At 44.8% G+C, this 5,230-nt stretch overlaps 1 protein-coding gene across 1 annotated transcript in view; it reads left to right on the top strand.

The window, feature by feature from the left end:
* Positions 1–5,230, top strand: part of COL25A1 (collagen type XXV alpha 1 chain) — a gene marked incomplete at its 5' end in the record, with an annotated part of 558,067 nt that overhangs the window by 217,280 nt on the left and 335,557 nt on the right. The window lies entirely within an intron of this gene.

The following is a 5,230-nucleotide window of genomic DNA, read 5'->3' as shown; positions in this document are numbered from 1 at the left end:
TTCCCTTTCACCACATATTGAAACATACTTTTATTTCTTTTTTTAACAAAACTACTATGCAAACATATATGGTATATAAAAACATAACATAATTTCAGTAGAAAGAATTACACCGGGGTAGAGCATACTGGCAAACATATAACATAGTACCACATACACTGCTACAAGTGGAACGCTCATAAGCCTTTCTTTAAAGATGTAGGGTTAGTTTGTGAATTCCTTGTTCCCACTAGTTAAGTAATGAATAGTCTACCTACATGAGTAGTCACAGTGAACTTGCTAGTGATGGTTCAAAAGTGACTCAGGATAATTACTTATTTTATGTATTCATTAGCATATTCTGGTGTGATTTTGTAATACATTTATTTGATACAAAATGTGTGGGTAAGAAATGTTCTTTTTTTATTCCAAAAACTAATCATTCGTAAAAGAAAAAAAAAGTAATGGGAAGGACATGCTAACATTTGGAGATTTGATTTTTTTTTTTTTGTATCATAATAAAAAACATTCCATGATAAGACATTTAAAAATAAAAGACCTTCATATAATCAGGAACATCACTAGAGAGCTGTACACTTAAATTTTCTTATGTTATTATAGGATAAGAACAGTATTCATTGAGTGCTGCAGCTCTGCATAATGTCAAGAGAGAAAGATCTGTTTTGCACATTTGTGGCAAATCTCTTTCCATAGCTGCAAAACAATTTGTATGGGTTATAGAAGCAGTCTTCTTCCTGTTCTGTTAAAAAAAATCCCTCTTCCCCCCCCACAAGTTGTTCAGGGAAATACATCAGAGAAAGAGATTATTCACAGTCTCCCAATGCTGCTGTAACATGGTTCTTTGTTTTATATTTCTGTACTGTCTGCGCTCCATTTATCCAAGGTTAAGAAAACTCCTAGTGTCTCAGATGTAGTGTATTGTCAGTTTAAATGTTTCTCCCAATTCTGCCACCCTTACTCATTTTGAGTATACCTAATTTCCCAAGTAGCCCCACTGAAATCAATTGGTTTAAATAAATGGAGCTGCCTGTGGAGCAATATATTTCTCAACATAAAGTTGACTTTCTGGTTTTGTATGTGTACATTTTAACCAAATGTAAACTTTAATCTCTAGAGTCCTCAAGTTGAAAATATACATTAGTTTGTTTGTCTTAAGTTTAACATCTGTTGGTTACAGTGTACTAGCTCAGGCCCAGCCCTCCAGAGTGAGCATGTATTTTGAAGTGACCTGAGATTGTTCACGGCAGTATGCACACAGTAATGAATGTCTTGAAGATTGAGTGCCTAAGTTAGATGCCTAGTTATAGGATTTCAGACCCTGAGAATTAACTTTTGTCTTCTGCCTGGGGGTATGTGAGGTGTCCATTGGTCTATGTGAAGTATGATAGCTTCCAAAAATGACAGGTTATTTTACTGGCCAAGTTTCATAGCGGTTATTTGTCTGCTGTGCATATCCTCCTAGTGATTTACTGAGATGTTTAAAACTTTTTTGAGGCCTGTTGTTAGTTTTGTCCCAGAATATTGAACTGAGGAATAGAGAAAAGGGATATGGGAAAGGATATTACTACAACTGGTCAGGAATTCTTTGATAAGTTAGGGAGGTTGTTTTGTTTTGTTTTATTTTGTTTTGTTTTGGAAAGCTCTGGTTCAATGATACTTTTCATGGGAATATTCTTATTTCAGTAGAACTTTAATTAAGAAAGTTTCTCAGCTCTAAGATGGAATTACCGTTTAAGAGGGGAGAGAGAGAGGAGGAAGGAGTAAGTAGGGGGATAGAGGGAGGAGGGAAGGGAGGGGGGAGATAGGAAGAGAGACAGTGAGCACATCTAGGGGAAGAACACATATCTTGGCGATCCTGCTGCAAGTCCTTGCTTTGCTAGATTCAGAACAGGAACATACAGGAGGGTCTCTCACATCCCAGGTGATTGTCATAAAAATTGAATTATTAAGTCAGTCCTTGTCTTGCTCTCCTGTTGGAGCTGTTCCATTTTGTTTATATAATTGAATAATCATTGGACCACAGAGGTAGAAGGTGAAGGACTCTATAGACTTGTGTACTTACTTGGAATGTGAAAGACCCATGTGCAAATGTCTGTTCTATTTAATATTTATTTTTATGAAAGATAGCAGCTTCCAGAGAACAGGTTGAAAAATGTCTACTCAAGAGTAACTATAAGTCTGATGCTCTGTGAAAAACTTCAAAAGTCCTGGTTTTGTCTCAATGTAGAACTGGAAAAGTTTGGCAATCTTAGTCTTACAGGACGGAAAAACAGTTTCCTCCTGGGCTGTGACTATGAGACAGAAGTTTTTGATGCTCAACCCCTGGCATGGATCTTCGAGAACTTCTGGTGCTCTGGTGAAATGCCCAAAGATTGGAAGAAGGTCAGGTTTTCTTTTTGATTAGCTTGTCCCACTGTGGCACAGCACAAGTTGTGCCTGCTGCTTTAAGAGATTTCAAGCAGGCTTTGGGTAGCTGGTAGGTGCGGTTTGGCCCAATTAGATGGTCACATGAACAATAGGGGGCCACTGGATTGAAGGAGGGATGGGCAGCCTTAGTATAAGTCCATGCCCTAGGAGCAGAGCCAGCAGTTTCATCTAGGGAGTCAGAGAAACAACATCACTCAGTCTGCAGACTAGCTCCCAAAACACCTGGAGGTCAGGGTAGGAACCATGGGGATGGAGGTGGTTCTTGGCCCTGGGGCATGACCTGAAACTACATCCTGCTGGGGTTGGATGGTGTGGTGGGGCTGCCTGTGGCAGGGCAGTCCCCAGGCAGTCCCCCCCCCCGCCCCCATGAAAGGCGAGTATGGGGTGCTAGAAAGCCTCAGCTCCCACTGCCTTGTGGAGGGGAAAGGCTAAGGGAGCACACCATGAGAGAAAAGCAACAGGCTTGGGGGACAGCCCAGGTACCAGGAGGGCCCAAGGCTGAATGCTGGAGAGAACGAGGCCTAGCAAGAGGCCAAGTTAGGGGTACAGGTACATCGACAGACACCTGAGGCCCGAGTGGGCCATAGGTTGAGTTTGAGATACCCGAAGCCAGAGAAGGGGCTGGAGTCAGTCCAGAGTGTGGGGCAGTAGGCCTGATGCCCGTTGTAGAGTAGGGCCTGAATTGGGCGGCCTGAAGGTCTACGAGGAGTCAGGACCATGTGTGAGAGAGAGGAAGCCTGAAGGGCTGTATGGAGTAGAGCCAAAGAGCCATGCAGAGTAGGGCAGAGTGCATGTGGCCCTAGTAAAGGGGCGGAGTTGTGGCCCCAGTGAAGGGGGGCAGAGAGGCCCGGGCACATCTGAGGACACCTGAGGCCAAGTTTGGGTGGGAGGCCAAGTGCAGCCCACCTATGGGGCTGGGGGAGTTGGAAGTGATCTTGGATGTCATCTGTGAGGCATGGGACATGATGTAGAGGTAGTTCGGAGCCATATATTATGCCCTTGGTATTGGGGCATTAAATGGGCAGCCTCCCACCTATGAACAACTTTTTAGTTCCAACAAAGGCGTAGGAGGACTGCCCTAGACAGGTGGGTGGGCTGATGTTGTGACTGGCTTTGTGATGGCCCCCTGTCACATAGTCATTATTGGGAAAGTGGAGAGATTGGGTTTCATATCATATCTGCAGATCTGGAGGTTTTCTAGACGCAGAAACTGTAGATCTGAAACAAGCCTGGTAGAATAAAGAATTAAATTGAAAATATGTACCGAAGACAGGGATTTGAGAGGGTGCATTTTTGCCTTCTCTTGATCAACTGAGTGTGTTACTGGCTGTACTGCTCTGTTTTTTAGCTTCAGAATAACTCCACTAGTTTCAGTGGAGTTGCTCCTAATTCACACCAGTGGAAGGTCTGCTGATGAACGGGAGAAGTTACCAGGCCTCTTGTTCACAGAACTGGATCCAGGGCCCTTGAAAGAAAATCTTTCGCTAAAGAAAAAAGGAAATGTCTATCCCTATTACACACAGAAATAGTTGATCATTAAGGAGTTGGGTTTTATTTCTCCCACCTCCATTAGAGTACTACAGTTCTTTTCATAGCTCCCCTCTCACTCAGTCATGCGTGAGTAAGTGAAATGAGCCAGTCCAATATTAGTGGGTCTCAGAGAATTCTTCTCTTGCTCTCTGTCTCTCTCTGTCTCTCTGTTCCTTAGGTGTTCCTGTGCAGAGATGTGGTGATGATAGACAGGAGTCATTAGTATTTTGAGAAAGGCCTTGTTTCAGAGTACTCCACAAGCCTGCCGCAGCATATTAAGGCTGGCTCTGCTTGTTAAAAATGTCAGCTGGGACTGAGCTGGCTGCTGCTCATTCAGGTAGCTGTTGTGCTGTCAGTGCATGCCTACAGTTGTTACAAAAACTGCTGCAAGAGGGCACTACATCCTCTGCCTACCACCACAGGCACTAGCAGTGGTAGCTCCCGCTGGGCACTAGGAAGAAAAGAGGGAGTAGGGTCAAGCTGTGCTTCTCTCATTGGTAGGCTTGAGCCTGGTACACTCCACCTCTCTGACCTACTGCCTGCCTGCCTGTCCAGGCTCAGCTTGGAATTTATGAGCTACCATGGAGGGAAACTTATTATCTGACCTCTCCTTTTCACATGTCTTTACCACAGTTCATGCAGAAACCAGGACAGGCTCATAGCTGGATTTTGTGGCATGCAGTACTACAGTCACATCTGCCATTTGCTGCTGCTGTCACTGCCACTGACCTGGGCACAGGAGGAGCCCTTGAGCCACCTCTGCCCTGTTCCAGTTGTGAGCAGCAGTAGGGGAACAGAAACAGGAGGGATTCCTCTTCCTTCATCTGATCCCTGCAGGGGTGGGTCCAGAGGGGGCATAGTGGTGTGGTCCTAACCTCCCTTCAGACCATGGTTAGGGATCAGCAGTTGAGAACTTTTTAGTCCTCATAGCAGGTGGGGATTCCCCTCACTCCCCTCTGTGATCAATGGCATGTTTTCTGTCTTGCCTTTAATAGCCACTGTTCCTGCTGTCTTTGGCTGACATTGGGGTGGGTGGAGCTCTAGAGCCACTCTTGCCCCACCCCAGTCAGACTGCGTGGGGAGCCACGTGCCTGCCTTTACAAAATCTTCGATCTGCCTATAGCTCCCTGCCACCTCCCTATGGTTGGGACCAGGCACAGGTAGGAGGAACCTACTCCCGACTGTCTCCAGCTGATTCATAGATTCATAAATGTTAGGGTTGGAAGGGACCTCAATAGATCATTGAGTCCGACCCCCTGCATAGGCAGGAAAG

The sequence above is a fragment of the Alligator sinensis genome, unplaced genomic scaffold (genome assembly GCF_000455745.1).
Source record: "Alligator sinensis unplaced genomic scaffold, ASM45574v1 scaffold66_2, whole genome shotgun sequence".
NCBI classification, from domain to species: domain Eukaryota; kingdom Metazoa; phylum Chordata; order Crocodylia; family Alligatoridae; genus Alligator; species Alligator sinensis.
Note: the sequence above shows the minus strand (reverse complement) of the source record. Positions and strands in the feature narration are given on the sequence as shown.